At 42.0% G+C, this 13,276-nt stretch overlaps 1 pseudogene; it reads left to right on the top strand.

Annotated features, from left to right (window-relative positions):
• Positions 1-5,950: 5,950 nt before the first annotated feature.
• Positions 5,951-6,569, top strand: LOC131924372 (high mobility group protein B2-like; annotated as a pseudogene).
• The last annotated feature ends 6,707 nt before the right edge of the window (positions 6,570-13,276 follow it).

Genomic DNA, 13,276 nt, shown 5'->3' with positions numbered 1-13,276 from the left:
AGTTGTTTAACTCAAACTGTTTAGAGGGCCCCCAGGCAGTGGGATTGAGACCTGTCCCTAGTGCATGAGCTGGCTTTTTGGAGTCTAGTGCCTATGGTGAGACACTATGTGCAGCCTTGGTGCAGGGAGGAGGGGCTTGGACCTGCCTCAACTGAATATACCAGGCTCTGCTGACTTCTCATGGGAGACCTTGCCTTGGAGGAGGTGTGAATGGGGGGTAGGTTGGGGGGGAAAGCTGGGGGGTGGGAGGAGGGAGGACAGGGGAATCTGTGGTTGATATGTAAAATGAATAGAAAAGTCTCTTAATAAAAAATGGAAAAAAAAGAAAAAGCAAAAAACAGATAGGAAAAACAAACACATAAAAGAAAAGACAGAGAATTAGGATAGGTTCAGGAGGGTTCTCGGTGAATACTGCAGCAGCCCCGAGTTTATTTCTCATCACCTTTTTTTTATAATTTGATTTAATTTTACATATCAGCCATGTCAGCCACAGATTCCCCTGTCCTCTTTCCTCCCGCCCCACCCCCACCCCCACCCCCACCCCCGCCTTCCCCCCAGCCCACTCCCCATTCCCATCTCCTCCAGGGCAAGGACTCCCCTGGGGATTCAGCTCAACCTGGTAGATTCAGTCCAGTTAGGTCCAGTCCCCTCCTCCCTTCACCCAGGCTGAGCAAAGTGTCCCTGCATAGGCCCCAGGTTCCAAACAGCCAGCTCATGCACTAAGGACAGGTCCCGGTCCCACTGCCTGGGTGCCTCACAAACAGTTCAAGTTAATTAACTGTCTCACTTATCCAGAGGGCCTGATCCAGTTGGGGGCTCCTCAGCTATTGGTTCATAGTTCATGTGTTTCCACTAGTTTGGCTATTTGTCCCTGTGCTTCTTCCAATCTTGGTCTCAACAATTCTCGCTCATACACTCCCTCCTCTTCCTTGCCAATTGGACTCCTGGAGCTCCACCTGGGGCCTGGCCGTGAATCTCTGTATCTGCTTCCATCAGTCATTGGATGAGAGTTCTAGCACAATAGTTAGGGTGTTTGGCCATCCTATCACCAGAGTAGGTCAGTTCGGGATTTCTCTTGACCATTGCCAGTAGTCTATTGTGGAGGTATCTTTGTGGATTTCTGGGGACCTCTCTAGCACTTTGCTCTTCATTTATCATGGTCTCTTTTTCCTTGTTCTCCCTCTCTGTTCTTGATCCAGCTGGGATCTCCCCTCATCACCTTTTTATACAGAAGCAAGGAGGCAAAAAGACCTCCCCCTCTCAAAGACTCCATGGTTCTAGGAACAAATAAGCATAATCATCTCCTTAATTCTCAAGACATCTGGTAATGATGCCTCTGGCCAAACATCCTGTTATCCAGCCTTAAGGAGCAAAGACAAGCTTGAACTCTCTGACCTTGAGTAAAGATGGAATCAGGCCACAAACTGGAGTCACTGTGAGCTCCCACAACTGGCCAGCCCGACTGGAATGTGATGTCTCCACCTAGGCCAGAGATTGCATTTTCCTGACCAGAAAGAAATAGTTTTTCCTTCATGAGCCTTTAATGCTTTTGTAACACTCCTCATTTTTTACAAAGATTCAATAAGTGAAGTAAATGCAGCCATCAACTTTTTAAAATAGCCTTTATAGAAAATAATAAAAAAAAATTAGACTACAAACAGACCAAGATAAATGCATAAACTTCAAAAAAGATTTGTTATCTTAAGACTTTAAAGCCTATTCATTATCAATTGCATAAAATGATTCGTAGCTATTCATTATAATGTATACTTCGGTTTGTAATGAAGCATGCCACAATTATTTAAAGCCTTTAATTGGCAGATAAGTGAACTATAATAAATGGCAAGTAAGATCAATTATAAATGTTCATCAGAAGGATAATGTACCTTTTAATAAAGATGTTGAAAAACTTGAGCAGCACTTGTTGCTCAGTCAGGGTGTTAGAAGTTTGTGACGATGACAAGGGATCCGAATAATACTGTCTGAACATCATGTCAGTATATTTAGAAAGTACTTCTTCAGCAGGTCTGTAGGGAATGAACATATTCCATAGAGGCCTTTGTGATCCTCCCTTTGGCTATCAAACTATTGAAATGATGGCCCTCAAGAAATTGAAATTTCCTCAGGAATCTCATGTTAGGAGGAGGAAAAGGCTGAAGCCTGGTGTTAGCCAAAGGAAGAATTTGTCTCCCAGGAAGAAATTTTACACAGTTGACAACCTAGAGCCAAAATAACAGTATGTCAGTGATGGACAGACTACACCTGAAGCAGGTCTTCTTAGTTATGCATATCTCATGCCTGCTGCTTAACCCTAAATTTTATGTCAGGACCCAAAAGATGGACTTGATGGCATCGAATATGGGGATATCATGACCTCTTTGTTTCTTTGTTCCTTTTCCGAATGTGGCCATATAGAATGATTCTAATTCTCCTTTCTCTGCTTTTCACTATCATTTGTCTCTTTAGTTGGCCTGCTGAGGACAGATGAGTGGCTGAACCTCACTACCTCACCAATCAGGATATCAGGCCAGGCTCTGGCCCTAACAACTCCAATAACAATTTTGAGCATCAGTCACCTTCAGCAAGTTGACTAGAGGATGGGAGTAAATTAAATGGTCCCAAGAAACTGCTGGAACCACTTTGTCCCAGGGGCTTTTCTTATCTTCCCACTTGAGCTGGTATCAGCTGTTTTCTAATCTCTATTTGGTAAAGCAGAGAAATGAATATTAAGATTTCTTCTGGACTCTGATGCTTATAAAGTTTCTCCCCAATCAGGCTTTGCCTTCCTTTTGTATTGGGAACCCCTTTGACCATATATTACTGGACTTAGGATCACAATCTATGCCCTAAAGAGCTAGGTTCAAGCCACATATCCTTGATAAGCCAATTTTTTAAGGTTTATTTATTTATTATATATACAGTGTTCTGCCTTCTTGTGTGCTTGCATTCCAGAAGAGGGTACCAGATCTCATTACAGATGGTTGTGAGCCACCATGTGGTTGCTGGAAATTGAACTCAGAACCTCTGGAAGAGCATCCAGAGATCTTAACCTCTGAGCCATCTTCCCAGTCCCTGATAAACCAATTTTGAAAAGTCAAATTAATAGTTAAAAGCAGAAAGAGGATATTTATTCAATATGTCCACATTAGGAAGAAGGACAGAGATCCAGTGACACCTCTATCCCAAAGTCCATCTTCAGGGTCCTGAAGCAAAGTTGATGTTTAGGTAGATGGCCTGAGTTATGAACAGCTGGGCAATCTAGTCGAAGTATGGTCCTACCCACCACTGGCCCATTGTTGTCTCTTTGGTAAGGTGGTCTACAGATGTAAATCTCTTCTAGAGAGAGGTTTCCCCTCTCACTAGCCCATACTTTAACCCTTCTCTTCTCAGATCATGAGGTTTGTAGTGTACCTTAAGTTTCTTGGGGTCCATAGTTTCAGTAGTCTTATAAACAAAGTAATCGTGCCTCTTTTGAATATCTTCATCCTATGTAACCCTGGTAGGCTGCCGAAGTTCAAATTGATGGTCCTATGACCACAAATTTGCTGGTAGCTGTAGCACAAATTCTAATTTGTCTTAATAATAAAAACTCAAAGTCAGATATCAGGGTAAAAGCTGAAAGATCAGAGAAGTAAAGGAGTAGCCACAGTCACCTCTTGCCTCTCAGGCTCCTCAGACTGAAAAGGGGCCGAGTCCTGTCCCTGCCCTGCCTTATTACTTCCTCTCTCTGCCTAGCTATTTCATCACTTCCTGTCTCCTGCCTGTACAGACCTCCAGACATCTATGGTTAACTAGTGGCTAGCTCGATCCTCTGATCTTCTTGAAAGCTTTATTTGTTACAGCACAAACAAAGTATCATCATAGGCAGCAATAATTATGCTCAGTGGGTTTTTAAAAATTACATGAAGTTGGGAGGAAGACATAGTGATGGAGTGGCTAGGAGTTGGAGGGGAGGGAATGGAGATGAATGTAATCAAAACACAGTGTATACATGTATGAAATTCATCTGAAATTAACTAAAACCCAGCATCTGGATACACCTGTGATGGATTTTTCTTAATTAAATCATTTGAAATGGGAAGACCTACCTTTAATCCAGATCTCTCTTGAGATGGAAAGATCCACTTTAATCTGGACCACACCTTCTGCTGGCAGCCTTATAAAGGACATGGAAGAAGGAAGCACTGCTCTTTGCCTGTTCCTTGTCCTTGCTCTTGCTGGCGAGTTCATTCCTTCACTGGTATGAGAGCCTATTTCTTCAGGATTCTGGTGTATGCTCAAGACCAGCTGAGACATCCAGCCTTGTGGACTGAACAACTACTGGATTCTTGGACTTTTTATTGTTAGACCAACATTGTTTGACTAATTGGACCACAATCTGTAAGCCACTCTAATAAATCCCAGGTAGATAGATAGATAGACAGATAGATAGATAGATAGATTTATTCTGTAAGTTATATTCTTCTGGAGAGTCCTGACTAATATATGTCCCATGTCACCGGGACAACATATGTATTGGCTTGTCTGATTTGATTCCATGTTGAGGGAGTACTTGACAGATGTCAAGGAGTTAGTGCCAATGAACCCTTTATGGCCAATTCAAGAGTGGTCAGGCATTTTTCCTGCACTCCATTCTATTTCCCTGGTGAGAGATGTACTACTCTCTCAAAAAATATCATCCAGTTTCCTTTGTCAGGAGCTGTATTTTTGCCGAATGTTAAGAGACAACAGTTTGTCATAAGGCTTTACAAAAACACAACTCTCGAGAGCAAATGCGTTTATAGCATGTTAACAGACAATAGTTAAATAACATTACAAAATCACATCCAATAGAGTAAATATATTTCAAAAATTGAGTATTTGTTTACAGACCTACCAACATTCAATATCTCTCAATTATCAGGAGGTATGGCCTGGGGTGGCCAAAATTAAAGCCTATCTAATTGCTTTGCTAATGAAGTCATAATATGATTAGGAATAAACAAACACAACACTTGAAGATGTTTGATATCATTAGCAGTTCTATTTTGGAGGGCACCATCTCTGTAAAGTGTTTTCTTAAGCTTTGTGTCTAAGAAGGCTTATATAATACATATGTACATATGTATACACATGTGGGAGCCCACAGAGGTTTCGTAGTGAGATCTGAGCTTGCTTTACCCAGCAGGGCTGCATAAAGGGATGGATTGACCATGTGCATGGTAACTAGGTGTTTGGAAGGGTCTGCACTTGGCTGTGCTAGGGGGAGGTCTTTGTTTTATGTAACCTTTTCATTTCATTTTTTTATTTTTATTTTTATTTTTATTTTGTAATACAATTCAGTTCTACATATCAGCCACGGATTCCCTTGTTCTCCCCCCTCCGGCCCCCCTCACCTTTCCCCCAGCCCACCCCCCATTCCCATCTCCTCCAGGGCAAAGCCTCCCCTGCAGACTGAGATCAACCTGGTAGACTCAGTCCAGGTAGGTCCTTTGCTCCACCCCTTGGCATTCCTTTAAAAAGCTCTTTAGAAGAGACAGATGGAGCTAGTGGATAAGGGTCCAGGCCCTCCTGAGCTATCCTGTGTTTCTGTCTGTCTCCCCTCTAACCTTCTATCTAAATATTTCTCACTTCTCCCTCCTCAAGAGTACCCTGGGGTAAAAGTGGGAGCAGGTCTCCCACATATACATATATAAAAGAGCCAGCAACAATGAGCATCATCACATAGATGAATTATTCAGAATATATATAAAGTAAGCTTCTACCATTGAATAAATTCAGAATCTTTACTCAGTAGGATAATAGGGTTCTAGCATTCTAACAAAAATATTTTTTAACTAAATCTCTTATAAAAATATGGAAGAGGGCATTAGCAATAAATCAGTTCATTCTGGAGCTCGGGGAAGGAAGTATCTCTGTTTGGGCTGTGAGGGAAGAGCTCACACCAGCAAGTAGATTCAATGCCATCAGCATGGGCAAAGGAGACCCCAACAAGCCATGAGGCAAAATGTCCTCATCTGCCCTCTTGGTGCAGACCTGCTGAGAGGACCACAAGAAGAAGCACCCTGACTCCTCAGTCAACTTCGCCGAGTTCTCGAAGAAATGCTCTGAGAGACGGAAGACCATGTCTGAAAAGGAAAAGTCGAAGTCTGAAGATTGGGACAAGAGCAACAAAGCTCGTTATGACATGGAAATGAAAAATTATGTTCCTCCCAAAGGTGATGAGAAAGGAAAAAGGATCCTAATGCTCCAAGAAGACCACCACCTTCTGCCTTCTTCCTGTTTTGCTCTGAACATCGCCCAAAGATCAAAAGTGAACACCCAAGCCTGTCTAATGGAGATATTGAAAAAAAATAAAAAATAAAAATAAATTGGGTGAGCTGTCTGAACAGTCTGCCAAAGATAAACAACCCTATGAGCAAAAAACAGCCAAACTAAAGGAGAAGTATGAAAAGGATGTTGCTGCATACCATGCCAAGGGCAAAAGTGAAGCAGAAAAGAAGGGTCCTGGTAGACCAATAGGCTCAAAGAAGAAGAATGAACCAGAAAATGAGGAAGAGGGAAAGGAAGAAGACAAGGAGGAAGAATAAATGCTGTCCTAAAAGGTGTGGAGTGTATGTGCTCAGGCAACTATTTTGCTAAGAATGTGAAATTCAAGTGCAGCTCAACATTAGCTTCACTATAAAAACTGTACAGATTTTTGTATAGCTGATGAGATTCTTTATAGAGAAAATGCTTTTGTAAAAAAAAAAAAAGTTTGTAGCTTTTTCAGGGCCTACAATGAACAGTTAGATGTAAAGCTTTTGATGTTGAATGTTCCTAAATATTTAATGATTTCTTCAATTTCTTATGGTAGCCCAGCGAACTTCATAGGAATTTGTATTACCAGTAAATTTTGTGGGCTTTTTTAGGATGTTGCATTTTCTTTTATTTAAAAAAAAATGGAATAAAATAATGTATATTTTAAAAATGGAACAGTTGAGGGGCATCTAGGTTGTTTCCAGGTTTTGGCTATTACAAATAATGCTGCTATGAACACAGTTGAGCATGTGTCCTTGTGGTAGGATTGAACATCCTTGGGTATATGCCCAAGAGTGGTATAGCTGGGTCTTGGGGGAGGTTGATTCCCAATTTTCTGAAAAACCACCATACTGATTTCCAAAGTGGCTGTTCAAGTTTGCATTCTCACCAACAGTGGAGGACAGGGGAATCTGTGGTTGGTATGTAAAATGAATAGAAAAAATCTCTTAATAAAAAATTTATTTAAAAAATGGAACAGCGTTACTATAAATAGATGTTAAACTGTCTCTCATAAACACAATAACAAAACATTTACTTTGTCAAGGCAAACAAATACATACCAGGGTTTCAAACAGCAATATTGTCCAGACGAAAGATTTTTTTCTCCAGCGCCCTTTTAAATCTGGAAGACACAGTGGTTGATATATTGTGCACCCCAATAAACTTATCTGGGGGTCAGAGAACGGAGCAGCCACTATATTAAACATAGAGGTTGAGCAGTGGTAATACACGCCTTTAATCCTATCACTTGGGAGGCAGAGATCCATCCGGATCTCTGTGACTGCAAGGCCACACTGGAAACAACCAGGCATGGGGACACACACCTTTAATCCCAGGAAGTGATGGCAGGAAGCTGAAAGGTATATAAGGAGCGAGGACCAGGAACTAGAAGCTTTTAAGCTTTTAGGCTTTTAGCAGCAGTTCAGCTGAGATCTATTCGTTTAAGGACTCAGAAGCTTTCAGTCTGAGGATTCGTGGAAACAGGATCAGATGAGGAGTTGTCGAGGTGAGGTTAGCTGTGGCTTGTTCTGCTTCTCTGATCTTTCAGCATTCCTCCCAGTACTTGGCTCTGGGTTTGTTTTTAATTAATAAGACCTTTTAAGATTCATGTTACAAGACACTAAGAGGTGAGCATTATACCACGTATGTATTGAAATCTCTTCATAGAGAGAAGGAAGTTGCTCCAAACACCAACTTTTACCCAATTTAATCAGGTCTCATCAGTTTCAGGAGTCTGTGGCTGAGGGAACTCAAGAAACTAACAAAGTCTAACGCAATGCAAAAACATTCCATCATTTGAATCAGTTGTTCCTTTCAATGAGCAAAGTTAGGTACAGCTGTGTGAATGGGAAGACTTTTCTTGTTAGTTCTCCATAGTCCACAGTCTCCATGAGTTGTCCTCATTCTCAACCATGATGCTGTCCTGGGGATGTCTTGCATTTCTCCATATTCACTGGCGTAAAAGCAAGCTATTCATCCTGGCTCAGAGCCAAGGGGACGCAGGGCCATGCTCTAACTTGCTGTGCCCATCGCTCAGGCCAGCTCCGAGTGCAGTCACTGTTATTCCCTCTCCTTCAACCACAGCCACCTGCTGGGAACTGGTGCTGAGCAGAAGCATTTGCTGGTTACTATACATGTATGAACCTTTAACTTTGTCAACTTCGGTACACTATGTAAAGCACGTAGCTTTTCACCGGCGTAAACTGCCTTGTATTGTTCCTATTTCTCCAACAGGCAAATACTATACAAAGTGCACAAGCTATTATTAAAAAAAAAAAAACTACCCATCCATGTTTATCTATTATACATTTTAAGAGCCAAGAATCTGAACAGCCAATTTTCTCAGCATCTATTCATTCCCAACTGGTGATGGTATAGTTAACAGGTGAGCAGAAGAGAAAGAGCAAATAGTAAATGTACTTTAGGACATACATTACTGGCTGTTTGAATTGAGGAGGTTTTTTTTTTTTCCTTTTCTTTTTTCTTTTTTCTCTCTTTTTTTTTTTTTTTTTTTTTGGTTTTTCGAGACAGGGTTTCTCTGTGCAGCTTTGCGTCTTTCCTGGAACTCACTCTGTAGACCAGGCTGGCCTTGAACTCACAGAGATCTGCCTGGCTCTGCCTCCTGAGTGCTGGGATTAAAGGCATGAGCCATTACCACCCGGCGGTTTTTTTTTTTCCCTATAGCAATAATTAGATGAAGTTCTTGAGTGATAAACTTGATATAGTTTGGCAAAATCAGTGCTCACAAACTTGGTTAACTGGGGCATGCCTTTATTCCCAGTACTTACGAGACAGAGGCAGGTGAACTTTCTTGAGCTCAAGGACAGCCTGGTCTACACAGAGAGTTCCAGGCCAGCCATGACTTCATAACAAGGACCTTGTCTCAAAAAAGTGGGGAGAAGGGGGTATGGAGCAAGAGAGAATGCTCAGAAATTAAGGGGATCCTGGTTCAATTTCTAGTATCCACATATCTGCCCACAACCTACTGTTAACTCCAGGTCCAGGGAATACTCCATGGGCACCAGGCACCCATATAGTACACATACATTCACGCAGGCAAAACATACATACACACACACACACACACACACACACACACACACACACACAAAGTGGGAACTAGAGGGAGAGGGATGACTCAGGGTTTGGGAGTACTTGCTGCTCTTGCAGAGAATCTGAGTTCAGTTCCCAGCCCCACGTGATAGCTCAGAGCCATCCTTAACTCCAGTTCTAGGGGATCTGATGCCCTCTTCTGGCCTCCACAGGCATCAAGTTTATAACTAAATATACAAAAGAGTCATCACAGCCTGTTGCAATACTAAATTTTTCAACAGACAAGTTTCAATATACCAAAGAAATATATTTATTTTTAACAAAAAAATAAAATCAGAGTACTAGCTCTGGTCCTAGATGGACACAAGGCATTCAAATTCGTCCCAAGGATTATAACCCCACATGTTATTTTCCCTTTTCTTGATGTATCCCCTTGTCAAGCTTGTATACATTTCTCCAGTTCTAGTCAAAATTTCTCCTTTTCTATTCCTTCTCTGGATGCAAGCCAAAATCCTAAGAAGATCTGCCTTACACTCTAAGCATTCTTTCTCAGAAGAGCCCTATTCCTCCAGGCAGTCTTATATAGACCACTGTCACCACCTGCCTGCCTCAGAGTCCATCAAAAAGGTCCTAGAGTTTCGTGGGACTATTTCCAAAGTCCCCTATTAACAAGAAGACCTCCCAAAAGGGAAGCCCACTTACTAAACATATTTAGATACTATCTTAGGGTTGCTATTGCTGTGAAGAGATACCATGACCATGGCAATTCTTATGAAGGAAAACATTTAATTGAGTGGCTTACAGTTTCAGAGGTTTAGGTCATCATCATCATGGTGGGACACAGTGGCATGCAGGCAGACGTGGTGCTGGAGAAGAAGCTGAGAGTTCTACATCTTGATCTGCAGGCAACAGAAAGTTAACTGTGACAGTGGTCATAGCTTGAGCATAGGAGACCTCAAAGTCCACCCCCACAGTGACACACTTCTGCCACAAGTCCATACCTACTCCAAAAAAGCTACACCTCCCAATAGTGCCACTCTCTACAGCACCATTTTCTTTAAACCACCACAGATACTGAAATGCCTAATATTTTTTACATTATTTACAACATTTATCATCTCTTAGCAATTATCCCAAAAGCAAATTACCTCATTTTAACATTGACAAACTATGTGTTTCAAATAGACAACGGCCCAAACCACATAAAAGTACCTCTACACATAGGCTAATTCCATAAGTGTAAGTTTGCCTAAGAAAAAAGCAGTTAAGAGATTTTTTTTTACCAAAAAAAAAAAAATAAAGCCCAAATACTCATTTTTTGCTTCACCAAATAAAGTAAAAAAATCATTTGATGTTGGTTGAAGTTGGAAGATTAGAAATTGTCCCTGAGCCAGGCATGTTGACGCACACCTTTAATCCCAGTACTCAGGAGACAGAGGCAGGCAGAACTTTGTAAGTTTGAGGCCAACCTAGTCTACATAGTGAGTTCCAGAATAGCCAATGCTTCATGGTGAGGCTGTATCTCAAAAATAACCCAAAAAGAAAATGAAATAAAGGGGGGAGGGGGACGAGGGAGGGAGAGAGGGAGGGAGGGAAGGAGGGAGGGAGGTATCCCTGGAATAAAATTATTCCATCAGCTACTAGGGCATCCAGTATCTTCTCTCCATGTGTGATTAAATTTCTGCAGCTAGCAGATACCCCAAACTATGCCTTTGAATCACTTCATGGTTACCATAAATGTTACCAAACTTAGGGTCACAGACTGTGCTCCAACAAGCCAGATTCAGACACCTGTCCTCAGTAAGTCATCAAGACAGCTAAATTCATGGTGGAAAGCATCAGAAAGAGGAGAAGTATCCCATGTGGCCACATCAGGAAGAGAGACAATGAGATCTAGTATCCCCCAAGTCCATCTCTGAGGTCACGAGGTGAAGTTAAAGTCCAGTTAGTAGGCTGGAGTTATGGATATCTAAGCATCCTTAGTCAAGGTGTGTTTATAGCCGCATTGACCCATCATTGTCTCTTCTGAAAGACATTCTAATAAGTTGTAAGTCTCTTTTAGGGGGAAAAGTTTCCCCCTCTGGTTGGCCTAAACTTTAGGCTTTCTCTTCTCCCAAAATGAGATTCCTATGGAGTTGCAGTCTCTAGAGGTCCATGGTATCCATAGTCTGATTGCTTAAGTGAAGGACACAGTGTTTCTTTAGAATATCTTCATCTCTCTGGGGATGTTTACAGTTTGAGTATCATTTGAACTATTTTAATGACAGTCATTTGGTGACTGGCCTTGTCTTTCAGAGTTCTTCTTTGTTGTTTCAGTGCCTTGGAACTACTTGGGATATTGTACCCTTTATGCACAGACCTTGTCAACGTGGAAGCTGTTTTGAAGAAACTGGAGTTTGATGAACTGTCTGCCCTATGATAGAGAATTGCGTTGGTCCTTTGAGGCTCTGTTGAGCCATTGTGGTTCTGTTGAGCCTCTTGAGACGTAGAAGCAAGGGTGCTGAGGAGATCGCCCTTGTAACTGTGTAACCAAAAAAAATGAATAAGTAAAACTGTATCACATTTGTACTGTCTTGGTGTCTGTACTGGATAGTCTTATGTCAACTTGACACAAACTAAAGTCATCTGAAAGGAGGGAACCAAAATTGAGAAAATGCCTCCATAAGATTCAGCTGTAGGGCTTTTTCTTAATTAGTGATTAAGGGGAAGGACCCAGCACATTGTGGATGGCGCCATTCCTAGGCTGGTGGTCCTGGGTTCTATAAGAAAACAGGCTGAGCAAGCCATTAGGAGCAAGCCAGTAAATAGCACGGCCTCTGCATCAGCTCCTGCCTCCAGATTCCTGCCCTCAATGAGTTCCTGCCCTCACTGCTTTTGATAATGAGCTGTTATGTAAAACTGTGAACAAAATAAACCCTTTCCTCCCCAAATTGCTTTTGGTCGTGGTGTTTCATCACAGCAACAGTAACCCTAACTAAGACAGTGTCCTTTAAAGAGAATTCTAGTTTATTAGTTTCTTTTTTACAAATTTTTATGTGTAATTTTTACATCTAAGTTGCATGAGGCAAAACTTAATCCTCCCTAGAGATTCTAAAAACAACCGAGGAAAACCCTTTGGCCACTTCCTTTTCTCTGGGGTTGTTTTGGTTTGGTTTGGTTTGGTTTTTTGGTTGTTTTGTTTTTGTTTGGTTTTGTTGTTGCTGCTGTCTGTTTGTTTATTTGTTTGTTAAACCTGTGTGCTGATTTCCAAGAAACACTAAGACTAAAGACTGTCTCTGTATGATCCAGAGAAGGAGAGTCAGAAGACATGCAGACTTACCTTTGCAGAAGAAATAAAGGGAGAGCTTCAGAAATTAGCGGAACTGAAAAGATACCAAAAAAGAACAGGAAAAGGATGGCCTGACCCAGAGAAGGCAAAAATAGCTCTATCAGCACAGCTCCAACAGAGCACATCAACAGAGAACAGAGTGGGGGTGGAGCAGACAAGCCACTTCCAATAGTGAATAGTGTGAAGAAAGGTGTGATGCCAAGCAGACGTCATAGCAGAGAAATAGAAAACTGTGACTAAGGCATGGTCATGGACCCTGCAGCATGGACTTCAGTGACACGGAATTCAGGGCATGGAGCACGGAGACTCTAGCAATGAGAGGCACACCGCAGGGAGCTGGTCTGAGAACAAGACTGAAAATCTGAGGGGAGGGGGTGTGCATATCTGAAAGAGCAAGATGATGAGTCCAAGAAAGCACGAGCCAATTTCAAGCAGAACTGCACAGTCGCCCCGAGAGAGCTAGAAGCAGACTTGTCCAGGAACAGCTGACAGCTGCAGAACGCCCTGTCAGGGAGACCCTTGCTGAGTCGGCAGCTCTGCAGCCTGAGACTCTCAGAAATTGCACTCTCAGAAAACCCAAACAGAGCAAGCCACACCGGACTCCATAGTGGATCA

Source organism: Peromyscus eremicus, chromosome 14 (genome assembly GCF_949786415.1).
Source record: "Peromyscus eremicus chromosome 14, PerEre_H2_v1, whole genome shotgun sequence".
Lineage (NCBI taxonomy): Eukaryota > Metazoa > Chordata > Mammalia > Rodentia > Cricetidae > Peromyscus > Peromyscus eremicus.
The sequence above is the reverse complement of the archived record's forward strand: the minus strand, read 5'-3'. Positions and strand labels throughout refer to the sequence as shown.